At 39.6% G+C, this 17,268-nt stretch overlaps 1 long non-coding RNA gene across 1 annotated transcript in view; it reads right to left on the bottom strand.

The window, feature by feature from the left end:
• Positions 1–4,937: 4,937 nt before the first annotated feature.
• Positions 4,938–17,268, bottom strand: part of LOC138690575 (uncharacterized) — a 31,461-nt gene continuing 19,130 nt past the window's right edge. Inside the window, exons 2-5 of the long non-coding RNA XR_011329434.1 lie at positions 15,759–15,902; positions 10,450–10,614; positions 6,062–6,129; positions 4,938–5,017 (exon numbers count right to left, since the gene is read on the bottom strand). This is a non-coding gene — a long non-coding RNA (uncharacterized lncRNA). The remainder of the gene's footprint in view (positions 5,018–6,061; positions 6,130–10,449; positions 10,615–15,758; positions 15,903–17,268) is intronic.

Raw genomic sequence — 17,268 nt, forward strand, 5'->3', positions numbered from 1 at the left:
CTTTCGCTTATGACTCGCGTGCAGACGCCTAGGCTTCCAATGCAAACGGGTACCCTCCGAGCCCCAACCCTGGGAAGCTTTTGCCATGCCTTCCTGGCAGGCTATCCAAACAAATTCCAAAGAAGAGCTGCCTTCCTTTTTTTCCAGGGAACGTTGCGAGGAGCTTTGCGAGTTGAGGGTGATGGCTCTCCCTGAGAATACCTCGGTGCTGGCCGGAGTTCGATCGACGCTCGATCTCATCCAGTCTCGCTCGCAAAGTCCCACCTGGGTCGCCAAAACTGTTACCGAAATCTAGAATAAAACTCCTTACCACCAACGTGAGGTTAAGAAGCAGGCATTTCGTTTATTGCAGCGCTGGGGACACGGAGGACCGCTCCTCCAAAGGCACGTCCAACTTACTTAGCATCAAAATCCATCAGTTTTTATAGACTTTTTCTGCCAGGTTGCTGTTACAAAAGCTCCTTACATAAACACGCGTACTATGCTCGCTCTTAAATGTAACCTTTATGATGCTTGGTCCTTTGATTTTACAACCTTATCAGTATTCTTATTTCAAAACAATCATTGGTCAATTTCACTTACCTCGACTGATCGGAATCTTCGATACTCAAATCGAGATGGGAAGGGTAAGGGGCTTCCAAGCAGCGTAACTGGTGTCCGTGACAGTTTCCTTAGTTTTGTGAACCAAAACCTAGAAAAACCGGTAACTTCCTGGTGAGGTTTGCGGGGTTAGCTATTTCAAACTTCAACAATATTAAGGTTCCTCTAGTCACACGTAACACAGTTCCTAAAGTTTCTATGGCTGCATTTCAAACTTAACAAACCCATACACTATGCTTCACAATTTTACTTCTTAATCAAACCTAGCTCTTCTACGTGCTTCAATTTTGATTTCTTTACCAGAATATTTGCAACAGGGGCATTGCAAGAAAACCAACCTAAAGCTATCATCAGAAAAGCTTTGGTTGGCTTTACTGGAGCTCAGTTTTGCCCCATTCAATTTCACTCAGTACTGCGGCAATAGTAGGAAAAGGTTAAAGTCTTCAGCTGAACTTCATTCTGATTTTAATTCATTAAAAGCCGAAATCCCCAAGCAGAACTCAGGACTTGCTGTGAAGGTAGCAGACAAAACCAGAAGACGTTTTGATGCTGCAAAGCCAACAGAGGTCCAAAGATGCTGTTTCAAGGGCAGCAACGCCGCCACGCGTCCTTGCTAAAAAGGTATAAAGAGAGGAACTTTGTGTCTTCGTGTTCTCATTTATTCTACTCTGTTGATCTTCTGTGTCCTCCTGAACTCGAAGAGAAAACAATTAAAGGAACTTGAAAAAAAGCGCTGTAACTGTTACCATGCAATTAATTTACTTGTGCTATACTTCCAGGCCTCTTCAGTGTGAGAAAAGAGGTGTCCAGAAGAATAACCTGGTTTGATCTGAAATAGATACACATATAGTTAATCACAGTGTTTCTACACATCTGGCCAGTCTGCTTTCTGAGCATTTCCTAAGTCTTGACTAATTTAACAGCCGTATATTCAGATCTGTCCATACCTTTTTATGTCAGTGTATAAAATAAATAAATACATATATACACAGAAAAATCCATAACAAAACCCATCGATTTGGATTTTGCTACGGTTAGAAGAACAAATAGAGAGTGTATAAAAAGGCAAATGTGGTTGTTAATACTCCTATACATCAATGCAGCATTTCAATGCATTTCAGTTTATGGAAGACATTTGTATGGACCTATCAATAAGCATAGCCCTGTGGGTTATGGACTTGGCTACTTTACTTTACTTTGCTTTTCAAAAATGTGCTAGTTAAGTTAACCCATTTCTAGACTAGTAAGTTCCCGGAGACCCATGTATCCTTATATGTGAGTCAAAGCAAGCAGAGAGACTGCTGAATCTGAGCGAAAAGGAAACAGGCTGCCCTGCTATAATTCGATATAATTGAAATTATAGTTAAGGCTCGATAGTGCAAAGTCGGAAAAAAATTTAGTCATTCCACTGAGGCTGGTGAAGTTAGTTAGGGGGTTTTGTATCAATCTAATGTATCTGAGCATGATCACGGATTAAAAGGAGAATTTTATAAAAATGTTTTCGTAAGTATTGCTCCAGAAACCGAGGTAAAAAGTTTCTTCTAGGGGCCCAGCAGACTAAACATTTTTCTGTTGGATTTCTCTCAGTAAGCGTAGGCCGAGTAGTTCAGCCTGCAAAGGTGAATAATCTCCCTTTGATGTGATATACCATAGAAAGAGAGAAAACCAGAGAGGTAAAAGGTCTATGTCATATCCTTCCCTGAACAAGTTGTAAGGAAAAAATTCCATGGGCACAAAACAATTAAATGAATAAGACGCTGGTTGCTACCAGTGGTGTTCAGTTTTACATTTAATCAAAGTGCTAATTGAAATTACTCTGGTAGCGGCCGTGCAATCCTACTTAGAGGATACTCCACATTACAAAGCTGCCACGTACAATCTGTCACCGGCAACAAAATCTGTAAAACCAAGGTCCAACACACAGCTAATATGGAAAAAAGAATTACCTCTGACCACAAGAGACAGAAGCTGGCTTATCAGTCGAGCCGCGCATGTAGTTTTGCCTCTGTGGATAAATTCATAGCCTCATGTCATAGATTACTGTGCATTTTTCATTTTTGACAAATGACATTGCAGTATACTGGTTTAAATGGTATAATGTGTTTATCAATATGCAGTACAGCATTTAAATCCCTAGATTAAAAGAAGTGACATAAGTATTGCACATTACAGAAGGCTAACTATATCATGAAGTCATACAAATATGTAAAAATTAAACCATTTACAAAAGAAATGAAAAACCTGCCATTATTGTCAACACATACCATAGAACATGAGACTATATGTATCTACATCTCCTCTGTCAATATCTAAAGGTCAGATCGTGGACATGCTCCCCAGATGGATCCTTTGAGGATTTATAGAGGCACGCGGAAGCAACATACAAGCCAAAATATATTTTATGCGAAAGGAAAAAAGGAAAGCAACCCAGGTCATCATTCAAGCTGAACCCTGTCTAGTATTTGGTTTAGATCTTAAATACCGGTAAAACGCCCTTTCTGCAGTAGTGCTCTTTCTCCATAGTCTGACACGTGGTATTTTGTGTCTGGCTGGAAACTATTCATTCTGGGTTTTGATTAAAAGACTGTACAATGTGCAAGGCAGTAGAGAACTCGTCCCAAGACTTCTGAGTTATTTCTGTTCTGCTAGAAGCTGACATTACACTGACAACCATCTCGTACCGACTTTACACTTGCAGGTTTTCACAGTTTGTCATCTTAGGGACACAGTCCACAGCAATGCATTTTTTCTTCTAGTTTATGTACTTTGTTGAGTTGTGAAAGCATATCTTAGGAAGTCTGTTATCTTTTGGCTTTGTATTGCAGGCACAGTTTTCCTACTAGTATCAGCTCCTCTAAAGCCTGAAAGATTGACTTTTTTTTTTTTTTTTTTTTTTCCTCGCTTGTTAACTTAATGTATGTTGCCTTGCTGCTACTCACTTAAATTGCATTTCTGGCACGTTGGGTAGAAGGGAATAAGGAGGACAGGAAAGAAAGCAGAAAGAAACCCCCAAACTGCTGCTGTTTCTCATTCTAGGTACTTCTATGTCGCAAAGAAAATAATTCTTATAACTCCCGTTATGGGAATACCTGAAGCCTGAGGCTCATCTAAGCTGCGCTGAATGAGAATTAGGAATAAAGATTTTCATTTTAATACAATTTTAGAATTGAGACCTAGATTGAAATTATATGAACTGCATTGTTTTGGACTTCCTATGATGCATGAGCCTTGATTCATCACGGGACATGAAAAAATTTCATTCAGCTATACTTCTTTATATGACCCTTTAGCCAGTAAAGAAAGAACTGCATGCTTCAAATTCCAGAATCGTATCTTTTTTCCGTATTTTAAGGTCAACGAAAATATGCTGCAGCCTACAACTGTTTAGTAGAGGTTATTACATTAAGTGAACGGCACAAGTACGCAGGCAGAGTGAGAGAGAAAGGTGAATCAAAGCATTTAATCTACAACTTGTCACCTTTTACCAATTGTCTTGAAAAAATGCTAATCACACTGCCTTGTAATGCACTTGTCTCTCAGTTTCTGCCCCATTAAACAGCATTATGTCCCTTAAAGCCTTTTCCAGTTTTTTTACACCTTTCACTCTTTTTGTTTTCTCGCTCCCCCCTTTGCCAGTTATAATACCACTCTTCTTGCTCCGTCATTCTCCCCGACAGACTCCTCCCCCTTTAGCTTTGGCAGAACACTGCTTTTTATTGTAGTTCCCGTGACCTGTTTCGGTGCTCAGAGTGTCAGCTGGTTTCTGAAAAGACGTATCCTCTATCTGCCTGGAAGTGAGGATCTCTGCTCACTGAATCCCTAACGTAAATAATTTAAACTCCATTTGTGTAGGGACTGATCTTTCCCTTTTTCCTTTAATGTGCATCGGGAAGCACAGGTGCCTGACTCCCAGAGATGTATCTTATTAAGCTAGAAGACACAGTACCCGAGACGTGATGCCCAACTCTCGACTGCCGTTGGTGGGCAGAGATCTACGTTTGGGCAGTACCACCCTTCGGAAACCATCCAAGTAGGGCACGAGCTGATGGCCACCATCTCTGCCACCTTTCCAGTGGGGAGGGGGACTCTCCCAGCAAGCTGGGTAACGGATGGAGGAACAACGGGACGCGTTTAGTGCACCGGACCCAACGGTCGCTGCTGCTGTCTTGGGAATACAGCACTCAACTAGAGGAATAAGAGCATACGCGTCCACTTCCATAGCAATTGCAAAGGTTGACAAAGTACAGGTGATGTGGAGGTGTGTGGGGTGCAAATGACACAAGGGGAGATTTTGGGGGGGGAACGGGGACCTCTAACAACTGATTCGATATGCATACCTGCTGTAAGGAAATGCAGTTCCTTCACTCCGCTTCTAACAGACTTACATTGCTTTCGAAGTAGAGAGGGACAGGTTCATCTAAAAACAAACAAACGAAAAAGAAGTTAGGAAGAGACTGTTCCTATTAAACCACGGATTAGCTCCTGTAGAGCACGCTGAGTATCAAAGCATTTCTTTCTCTGATAAGTCTGAAAAGACACAACACAAAAAGTGCCTGTTATTTACCTCTAAATGTGGCAAAACATTTTAAATAAAGGGCAAAATCCTGTCCGCTATTTTTATTGCATTAGGAAAAAACCGTGTGAACAGATAGATAAAATGTTCAGGCACCAGATGAGAGCAGACAGAACCAATAAAATCAGAAATAAAGATGGTGTTTTATTGTGCTCTGGTGGATGGGTGAATTATACTTCTGAAAGATATTTTACCAACTTACTGTGTACAGGTTTGATGGTAAGTAACGCTTTCTGTAATTGCTGCCTAGCGTTTGCTGAATAGTGCAAGACAGCGTAACAGTAATAATAACCCATGTAAAACTCTTCCAATGGCCATATAAAGACCGAGACTGAGGTCCCTAATAGTTCTGTAACGACTGTGTAAAGAATTACAGCACATTAACGACGATCCTAGGACACACAGCATGCCATCAGTAAAATAAGCCACCTGCCAGCCTTTTCTGAGTGCAGATAAATGAGCGACAGAGGAAAAGGTCAAGAGTATTACGTAGACTAAGAGATTTTCTGGGCGTAAGATCATTTAGACTCACCACCTGTATAACACATGGTAAATAACCTCACCGCGTGGCCCTGGAATTCATCCAGGTATCTTGCGTTAAGTATGTGCATATCCAACAAGGCACCAAGTCCTGATCTGAAGTCACCGAAAGATAGAAAATCTGGCACTTCCTTTGGTATGGTGTTCCTGTGATAAAATATGTGCATTGTTGCCTCATTCTCAACTGCTTCAGAAATTCTTTGAAGATCCCTATGTCTGTCTGTCTTTCAGGTGGTTAAATGCTTTAGGGACTATGCCAGAATGCCTTGACATGTTTAGACCTTATTAAAAAGGAAGAGCCACGGGAAACAGGAATGCTAATTGTTAAAAAGAAGCACTAGGACTCACTTCAGAATTGATTTGTCCTTTGTGAAATCCGTCTTCAAGTGGTGACACATCATCCCTGGGAAGACGTCCTGCCAAAAAAGAGAGAAAAAGAAGAAAAGGGATTTTTGGGTACGGATACTTGAAGTGGTATAAATATTTTAAGAAGAGCATAATCATATATTCCTAGAGGGAGTAATAACAAGAGAGTAGGGAATGTTCTGGCTGATAAAAAGATCCTGCATTACAGACCAGAGACTAACAGATTGGACCTAGCTTACTCTAAGTTCAGCTGCAACTTGCAGCAGTTTAATTTGCTGAATAAATGCTACTGTGCAGAAAAAAAAAAAAGAGGAAAGCTACTGTGCAGAAAAAACCAGCAGATGTTAGTCCAGCAAACATAGCTGTCTTTCTTGCAAGATGAATATAGCCATGCTGAAATAGCCATGGATCATCTACAGTTTCTCTAACTGCAGGGATGCTACTGGTTGGCAGTGAGTTGAGAATCCGGCATGTGTTGAATCAAGGACCATACACAACCTCTTCTCCCTGAAAGATAGGGAGGGCTTTTCCCAAAGCAGGCGGTCGAGACCTTTGCGGTTTCTGCAGTCCCACAGTGAGTTTTTTTTCTAGTCTTAGAACAAGGGGTTTCACAGACGATTGGTGGCTTCCAAAATGTACAAAGAAATTATATTGCAAGCCGTACTGCATGGCTGGTTAACTAGCTCCTGCAAGCAATTGCAGGCATAGGATATGCAGAACAAAGCTGACTTTGCAGAACTTGGAAGCGCAGATAATGCATTATGCACCAGAGAGGGACAGGATCCACAAAGTCTTCTCTAAATATCTGGGACCAAATCCTGACCTTCACTGGATTTAATGACAAAACTAAATACCACTTCATGACCTTGGTTTGTTGCTTCCCGCCCCCGCCCCCCCCGCCCCGGATTTTCCAAGCTTGTGCATTCAGACCTTCTAAAGCAGGGGCCGGTAACCTGCCAGAGAAGCAAGAAGTTGTTTTGCCTCTGAATGAGGCAAGGGATCACAGTTCCCATGAAACTGCAAACTGTACTGTGGGCTGGGATCCAGTCTCCTTCAGCATCATCAGGTGAAGGTGTTTTCCCTCCGTCGTAAAGGTTTCTCCATTTCAAAGGCCAAGGTAAGTTCTTTGTAATGGGGAAAAGAATGTGAAATTATTTGTGTAAGACACCAAATAGCCTATACTTAAATATGTAACAAATTAAATGCATATTTGCTTATCGAAACACACAAACCTGAAAATATTACATTGAGAACACACACAAAAAAAATTTAGGCAATTCAGGGAAAATTATATATATGCAAATCGCAAACACACACACACACACAAGCCATGCCACATTGAAATCTGTATCTTTTAAAAACCTAATTTCATAGTATCTCGTCAGTTCTCCGGTCCTTCAGAGGCCAAAGACTTCCTTCTCACAGGGCACCATAGAGCAAACCAGGCGCGGAGGAGGAGAATGACCTGTGCATCGCCGCACCTTCTCCGTCCCAGCACAAATTGACACGTGATGGGCTAAATGGACTTTTTCTGTTCTGGACCCAGGGAGATTTGCAGGGAGAAAACGGGAATTATTAATAGCCTGACTGCCAGTAACAAATACCTTCGTGATGGAAAATATGCCTGGAATCCAACTTTTCACAGAGTGTCGTTACTTCCTTGCTTGCAGCTAATGAGCTCTCCCCTTGCAAAAAGATCTCCCAGGGACATGGGATGCAAAAGGGGGAACGTAGTAAGCTCTCAGCTCTGCCCACATTTGACAGGTTTTCAGGTGTGTTTTGCTCCCCTCTGCTTTTTTCTAATAGAGAGTAGCATATGGCCACTTGTTAAATCTCAACAGGATTTCCAGCAACTGTGGTGTTATTAGAGTCATTTAATAACACTGATGGATGTCATGGGGGGAAGTGAGGTAGTTAGTTATGGTGTCCGTGTGCTTAATTTTCAGAGAACTAATTAAGAGTCCCTGGAAAATGGGTTTCTGAAGTATTACTAAACAGAAAAAAACCCCCCCACAATTGAAAAACATAATAACTAGATTCACTCCTGTGGTATTTAGATACGTTCAGAACACAAAAAAGAGAAAACCGTCACGAACAGAAAACCTGGGAGACTGGCATGTACTAGGACATAATTCCGAATCGTCGATTATGCACCAGAGACAGTGGAATAAGACTGTCAGCCCCATTGCTACATCATAAATAACAAAATGAAAATTTTTCTTTCTATCCATTTCTTAAAAAAATATTTATCCTGACAAAAAATCCCAAAACTTCCAGGTTGGTTAGTAATGACAGAAAAGAGAAACTGTACAGATCACTGCTTTCCTCTCACTGCTGGGCTAGAGATACGTACAGAAAAGAAGTCTGAGGGGAAAAAAAATCATCACGTACACTTAAACTTTTAGCTTTTGTCCAGAAACATCCTACATGGCCACACCATTGAGAACTGTAGAAATAATCCTGCTTTTAACGGGCTTTCATTAAGCCAAGAAGTTATTAGGACACCTGGTTTTTCCCCTTTCAGTGTAAACATTAAGTAAGTAGCCTTTTGACACAGTTTATATTTTGTTAGAGAGGAAAAAAAAACCACACCCAAACCTAGCAATATAAACTGCACATACACATACATTTTGTAAATACGTTTGAGATCAAAATGGAAGAACAAAAATTTGGAAGTATAAAATACCAAAAGAGAATTATTTGTAAAGACAGCCGTGCTACACTGTGAGGACGCCCTATCTACAAATGCCCTGATGTTGCCGAGTGACAGATTTCCTGTGTGAACAGAAACACAACCGAACACTCAGAAGTTGCTTTTATGATCACAGTAGGATGTCCTCTCCACAGTAATGCATCTATTCATAACGTCAGCCACTTCTAGATTGTGACAATGAATTTCCATTTTAAGGAAGCACTTACTTCCTAATAGAAGTTTTATTAAAAAGATTAATTTGGGGTCCTTTTTTAATATTTATATTATCACACAGTAATTTATCATCACAGAAATTCCTTAACGATATCAAGAGACATATAAAAGATTGATGAAGACTTAGAATGGTCCAGCATAATCCAGTAATTGAGTTTCCAAGTCCTACTTGAAGTTTATGGCTGTTGACATTTAATCTACATGATTTGATCTAGCATGAAATTTTGGCTTCTCTACACCAGAAAAACAGCTTACAGATATATGTTTTACCCATGGCACAGGGGAAGTAGTTAAATTTTGATTGACAGTTAAGGGACCATTGATAACATCTGTGCAGCGTTACCTCTGTGTCCATAAAACCAACACAATAGCTCTACGCAATAAACAGCTACGGCATGGACAAAGCTTAGCCATCGAATGCCCTCTAAAAATCTGAGCTGATAAGCGTTCGCATCAGAAACCAAAGACCTGAACGTTTTGCCAGTTCTGCAGCACCGCCTGAACTTCAATTAGAGGTTATTATAATATGAATGTCTATCATGTTTGCTTCTGCATGCAAGAGCGAAACTCAGATGATTAAGGCTCTGATGTGCAGACTGATAACTTGATTTGCTTGGGCAGTTCTTCTGTAATAGCACTGTATAAAAAAGGGGGTCTCTTTGCCAAAGCGCTGTAACGTACTTTCATAACTTAGCAAAAAGTAAGGATGGCTTTACAGACAAAAATTTCCAAAAGAGCTACCTTATTATTGGGTAATAACATTAAGTAATTGGGTTAAAGCTATATAAATATGTTTATCCCCAACACAGATTTGAACGTTTATTCATCATTTGGGATCCTGCCACGAATTATTCACATTCTAAGAGCCAAGTCAACAGACGGCGCATCAGTAACCCTTCAGAGACCTACTGGTTGTGGAAGGATGCACTCTACCTTGACAAGGAGCTGACCCATTTGACATTGTCCAGGACTAAGGCTATACCAAACTATAAAAAGTGCATTAAATAGCAAACTTCCAGAAGTTTAATATCTGTGATAAGAGCCACCTCTTAACTTAGGGACTGTATTTTGTTGCTGGGAAAAAAATATATAATTAATGCAATGCGTTATTTATCACCCATGAAGAACCTTTAGAGATAGACATTTAGGTAACTTATGTTTCATTGCTTTTTTACTTTTTCACAATCAGAGCGTGAAGCAAGGCTTGTTATAAGTATGGTTAAGTTCCCAGATTTAAAAGAGAAAATTAGAAATGTTGATTTTTTTGCATGTTCGCTCATAGACTGCAGGTAGTATATCAGCAGTAAGTTCAATTCAGCATTCTGCTCATTGATACTTTTCAAACATCCCAACTTCTGAAAGCGTTGTCTGATGTTTATTATAGCAGTTCGAATGTCTCAGTCAACGTCTAAATCTGAGTCAAGGAATAAATATCCATACTCACCATTCTAAAAAAGTGCGCGGATCTTTTCTAAGTGTCTGCTCACTGAAACTTAGAAACTCTTGCTAAATCTCCCATTCTTGTTAGGTATAATTGCAATAAGGAAAGCGTGAACTCCTTGGTTTTGACAAATTATTGACAGATGCAAGGCTCTCCTTTTGCAGGACTCTGAAATAAAGCAGAAGTCACGTTTCGTGAAAAATAGTTAATTTGATTTACAAAACAATATTTAACATTAAAGCAAAACATTAAACTCTCTGTGTTTGTTAAACCATCAGACGCAAAAGATAATAAAGTTGACTGAGGTCTCCTGAAACACTAGAGCTGACCATTTTGAAACATTTTTGTTTCTTATAAAGGAGGACAGATTTGGAAACTAGAAATTGGATGTTCTGAATCTAATATTCAGAAACTTTTTCTTATAAAAATATGTGTAAAAAAAAAAAACCAACTAAGATTCCTTAGTAATAAGTTAAAGGATTTGGCACTTTTCATGAAGTCTCTTTTCATTTTTTTTAAAAAATCTCAGCTCAATGGAAACAGCCATGAATACCATCAAGAAAGAAAAATGTTTTGGGGTTGGGGTTTTTTCATGTCTATAAATAGCACTATAGCATTCAGTAATGATTAAGAAAATTTCCAGCAGTCTTGGAATATGGCCATTTTTTTCCTCAAATATTAACATAAATACATACGAAAATATTTAGCTGAAAATATATATATATATATATATATGAACCGTTGTACAACTCCTGCATTTAACAGCCAGACACAGCACATTTTGTGACTTTACACCTGCATTTTAAGCAGGAAATCTCCTTTGACCTCTCTCCTGTCTGATACAGTTGTATCCTAATGGTGTCAAAATGTGAAACAAAACATAGGCAAGTAAGAGAAGAAAACAAACTAAAACATTCTTTGAAATATTCCTACAACATACGGGCGTCACCTTCAGCTACCTGATTATTTTCTTGCCATGGGACACATTATGAATGAGAACTTTATTTGGACCGTGTCTTGCTTTTGAGCTCAGTGAATGATTGGCAATTTAGAATAAAATTTCCCAAACTGGGAAGATTATTCAAGTGACCTCTAAGAGGGGTAAGAGCATGGTTTAACTTCAGCATCCAGTTCCGTGCCACGAACTAGTATGAAACAGTAGACCAATTCCAAACCTGAAAATTTTCACTCGCAGGAAAGGGTATTCCATTCTATAACAAAACTCACTCGTCAAACCTGCTCCTGTTGAAAGGATGCCAGGGAAATTCAATACACTGTAGGTAGAACGTGCACTGGAAGTCCCTCACGGTGGGTTTGAGTTACCTGGATGGGTTCCAGAGAAAAATAATAGTACACATCAGGGTGCATATATACATCAGCCTACTGCATTTAACACATTTTGCATTGAATAATTAAAAACCTAACCCCTTGCAAATTACGTAGTAGCGGTTTTGTACTGAAGGAATAGAAGAAAGGGTGTGCTTGTGCAATTTTACTTACTGTTATAATCCTTGCTTTCCTAGTAGCTAAATTCTAGTGGTGGTAAGTCAAATACAAATAATAAGGAAAATTTGGGTAAGATTTCTTATTTTCTTTCAAAAGTGGCCCTGCTACGTACAAAGTTGGTAGTAACTGGACTACTACTACTCGGTAGTAAACTGTAATTACTATGGCAAACTTTTCTAACCTCGGTGTCCCAAGCGTCCTCAGTACATAGCTCAGAGGGATTTGGGTGAAAATACAGAAAATTCGCGCACGTGCGGCCTGATGGTACCCTTTCTGAGTGCAGAAAGGACACGCTTTGTCAGTGCCGACATTGGCCCAGCCAGTGCCAAAAGTAAATTTTCTTGTATGTTTTTAGTACGGGTCATTTGGAGATGTTGAACCTTAGTAGCTTGTCTTTAGACAAACAAAGTCTCCCCTCCCATCTCTTTTACATCAGTGTAACTATATGGACTTTGTGTATTATTTCTGAGTTATACAGGGAGAAGTGAGAAAAGAACCATTCCCCAGGAGTAAAATTCCAATTTAAGTGTAGGCTTGTGTATAGCCACTTATTCATATGAATTATATGAAAGTCGTGGATACTCTGGGTGTAAATCCAGGTGGAACCGTGCCACTAATCTATGAATGTGTTGCACTTCGGAGAGAAGAAAAAACAAACCAAGTGATCTGACAGCCTTATAAAAGCATTCCCATTGTGGCATAATCTTTTAGAAAAAAAACGAATCATACCCCATCTTTTTGTAAATTGACCTGTAAGTTACTGGCAGCAAATCAATAGGATACAAATGAAAAATAATAATGCAATAACAATGCTGTGTATTATCTTGGACCCCAGATGAAAACTTGTAAAACGATCAATACGATAAAGATTCAGCACTGTTACTCTTTTACAAAGAAATGACAAAATAACATACTGATTTCAAAAGGTGGCTGTAAAAAAAACCACAAACGCATCTGCCCCAAAATGAAAAGATAAACCCAAATATAAAACATTTCCTTGTTTGTTTGTCTGTTTCTTTTCCTCCAGACTTCCATTAATTTGAACTGGAATTAAAGGGAGCAATATTTTGTTGCCATTTGGGAAAAAAGCAAGCAAGCTAAAGAATCATCCATTTTAGCATTAGCCCACGAAGCTCAATAGATGAAAACTGACTTGCATGAAATAGTGCACTTATTTTGTTTAGTATTTCATTTTAGCTGCTACCCCCCCTATTTTTTTTTTTTTGAGCTTTTGAGCTTATCTGCGGCAGAGCATTTGTTAATTAAAACAAGCTTTTCTGTGTTAATTAGAACAAAGATGGTGCTTTGAAAGAAGCTTGTCCTCCATCCTTAAAAGCTTGTCTCATTTATAGAGGGGGCATAGCGAAGAAGGTAGAAAGCTCCAGGTGGAAAAAGGCGCGTGAGGAGCTGCGTAGCTCTGCCTTCAGGACCACAGAGTGCCCTGCCAGGGACCTGGACAAATTCCTACAAACTTTCTGTGAACTGAGGAATGAAACTTAGAAAGTCAGAGGTAGTACCACAGCAAGGCTGCATTATTAAAAAAAATTAAGACTGGCCATGAGCTTCACTGAATGAAATCTAAAATTAGTAAATTTGTTTTCTGTACGTGTTTTCCACAATTGTGGTCCAGAATAGAAAATTAAGAGCAGGAAAAGGAAGCGGAAAGTCCAGATCAGAGAGAGAAGAGCAGCCGTGCAGCCTGGCTGCTGATGGGGAAGCACAGAGATCGCCATCACCGGCACGTCCACAGCAGCATTCAGACACGGCTGTGAGTCCCAGCGTCGTGGGCACCGGGGGGGGGAAAAAACACCGGACAACGACGGGCACGCAGCACAGGGAGAGAGGGTCATGTTTAGGAGGATTACCTGAATCTCTGAATTAAACCATTCGCTTGTTCTGTGATATACATTTATACACACAGGAGTAAAGGACATTCTGCTTGAAAGCTTCTAGAAAAGAAAACTTACAGTGCAAATGGAACAACTGCATCCGTAGTTCAAAACAAACGTGCCCACGTGCTGCTATTTTACACGCATCATGTGTGACACCACACTGAAGCCTAAGAGGAAATAATTTTTAATGCCAGCTTCACGGCTGGTATGTGCACAAGCCAACAGAGTCAATACTAAGGCCAAGAACTGCAGGGTGACTGAGTAAGCATTAATCACTAATGTCATTTATTTATCCCCGTAGGTTTGCGAGGCGCTTTTCGGACAAGCAGAAAAGTAAAGACTTCACGTTGGCAATTTTAAAATTAAAATGAGTCATACAAGTCAGACAATAAAGGGAGAGGGAATGAAGGCAGAATTGAAAGAGAAGCGGTGAACCTAAGTGAGGGCACCCTTTATGTGAAACAGTCTTGCCATTCCAGCTTGTTTTCTTGGAAGTACAAGGTAAACAGTTGTCTCGCGCATTAGTCTTAGCACCTACCCACAGCCCCCTTATTGTACAGGATTTTTATAAATAAAAGCACGGAAAGATTGTGGCAATTTGGGCATTCCCAGAACTATGTAAAATAACTTCCACGATCAATGCAACATGGCCCATAGCAGTTACCCTTCGATCTCACTTATATTTTCATTTTGGATTACTAAGTGCAGAGTGAAAATAAAATGCCTTTCTTGAAAGGCAGCCAAAAGCTACAGTTTTCAAATTTCAGTTCATGTTCAGAGCTTTATCACAATTTCATATGAATAAGTTCTGAGCTTAGAAATTTCCACAATTGCTTAAAAGTGCATTTCAAGTCATTTATCTCCATATGGGTGCCTTGCTGAAAGAATTTTAAGAGTTATTTCAATATTAGTCCACAGTTCACAGTTATGAGTACAGATCAGAGATCCTCAGGCAGCTGCAGCCCCAAGACAGGCCACCGCCTATGGGGTGACAGATGACAGTCCCCTGTTTCTCCCATTAAAATCATGTGCGTTTAATTTACTGTGACCTTGAAATAAAGGATCAAAATCTCACTAGCTGTGAAGACTTTTAATTCCTGTGGCATATCAGCCAAGGGGGATGTTGGAAATTATTGCTAGAAGACTGTACCTGTCAGGGTATGGTAGGATTCTCCCATCTTAATTCTGGGTTTTTTAGAAAATCGTGTTTGCGTGGATTTTGTTTTGGTTCTTTTTTATAATGTGTGTGTCTCCCCTTTTAAAAGGCATTTGTTGCAAATCAGAACCGGCTCAAAATTGAAATAAATCTCACTTTGGGGATGTTTAAAAAAAGAAAAAAAATCAAAATTCTTCATGGGAGTAAGATGAAGTATTGCAGACAGCTGCAGTTACCACCTGTTTGCAACATTTAAGGAAAGAAACACACAGGCAGTTTTTCCAGATGTGCCAAAGTGATTTTTGCATTTATTCAGTCCTTCTGTTCTCTCTCAGTATGCTGTCATTGTAAAATCTGAAGGGATAAGTATGAGGAGAAGGAAATACCTCATTCTGAGATTACCTTTGCCTGCTACTCTGTGCAGACAGAAAAATCAAACTCGCACCACTCTCAAGAACACACTTTGACATCGGAGAGGAGTAGCAGTAGGTTGTTCCCATATGCTGCTGGACGGCAAGGCGTTTCATAAAAGTAACCAGACGTCCGTTTTGCCAACACCTATGTCTGCCAAAGAGCGTGCCTACCCCTACTCTTTCTCACTGCCCTTTTGCTGCAGATAAATCTGCCCACAGTTCCCTTGGATGGAGGTTTTGTTCGTTCGGGGGGGGCAGGGAGCGGCTGAATACGCTTTAATCTGGTTTAGGCAAAAGTCCATCACTGTAGCTTTGCCTGACGAAGGAAGGGAATTAAAGTCTTACCCAAACAGAAGCTTCAGGCTTGTGCACCGACGACTGCTGCAAGTGTGGAAAAGGAACAAGAATCAGTGTCCGTTTCCCTTTCTACTCGTGTAAATCCCTCCTGGCAGCGAGACAGATCCACAATTGCTGGTTCTTGCCCGTGGACTTGAAAGAAAAAGGTCAGGTTGCAGGCTAGATAAGGGAAAATCTTCCAGTAGAAGCGACGCAGTTTCAATTTTAAGAAGCCAGGAAAATATATCATATAAATATTCTTTTCTACAGTCAGGGCTAGTTATTACCTTGCTATGCTAAATCAGAGCTCTCTCTCTATATATTTTCAAAGACCAGGAAACCAACTCTTCATCTGCCATAAAACTAAAGAGTGTTCTAGTCTCTGTTTCCAAGTCATCTACTAAATCACAGACAGTATTTCTTATTTCTTGTTTTATTTTTTTTACTGTTTTTTTAGCTGCTGTACTCTTTTCTGTATGACTCACATTCCATAAGAGCAGCCTAAGCTCAATGAAACAGGCAGTGTCAAACACTACACTGCCCTAACTGAGAAGAAACACAATTAGTTTTGAAATCTTTCAGAGGATGCATAATCACCAGCACCTAATTTCTACAGCTGAGGTATCCCTGACTATTTCAACAGTCTGGCATAATACTTTAAGTCAAGTGGAACAGTGTCTTCATTTTGATTTTTTTTCTGCTCAGGTGTTAGTATTAAAAGCTTCCTTAGTCGTTATGTGAAGCAAAAGAGTGATAAATCAAACAAAACACCTAAACCCAAGGAAAGCCGGGGGGGGGGAAAAAAACAAAAAAAACAAAAAAAAACAAAAAAAAAAAAAAAACCAAAACCCCAAAAAACACAACATGTCAAAGCCAACTTGGAATGGAAGATTTGGAATTAGTCCTTAGCATTCTCAATTTTTGGAGAGGTCTCAAGAATATAAGGGTAAAAATATCACATATGTAAACAAAAAAATGCTGTCTGCTCTCGTTAAGCAGTACAGAAGGAAAGATTTCCTTGCTTCACAGTGTGCCTTCCTTTTATCTTTGGTTAACTACCAAAGTTAAAAGTTTGGAGATCTGGAAAGACCACATGACGATGCGCTAGGCCAAATCACTTTAAAAGTAGAACCTAGATTACTATCTATCCTAAAAATAAATGCAATGGTTTTATGTAATTTTTCATTCATCTTTTCTGTAGGAGAAATGGAAATATTTTAACTGGATTTTCAGACCTCTTAGAAATAAGCATTTATATCTTGCACGTAGAACAAACTTACTTAATCGATTGCAGACATTATAGATGTAGACAAGATTGCAACAGCCACAGGTTATTTAGCACTGAAATTCAGTAATGACAGCGTTAAGTTGCAGATCGGAGACATTTTCATAGTAATGAGTCACGTAGCGCTTTGAAAGTATTTTTCCAAAGGTAGGAGAAGATTCTGCATTGCAAGAATCATTCATTGAATTTTGCATGCATCAGTAACACACTGGTCATTAAGAATTAGATGTCTCG

The sequence above is a fragment of the Haliaeetus albicilla genome, chromosome 1 (genome assembly GCF_947461875.1).
Source record: "Haliaeetus albicilla chromosome 1, bHalAlb1.1, whole genome shotgun sequence".
NCBI lineage: Eukaryota > Metazoa > Chordata > Aves > Accipitriformes > Accipitridae > Haliaeetus > Haliaeetus albicilla.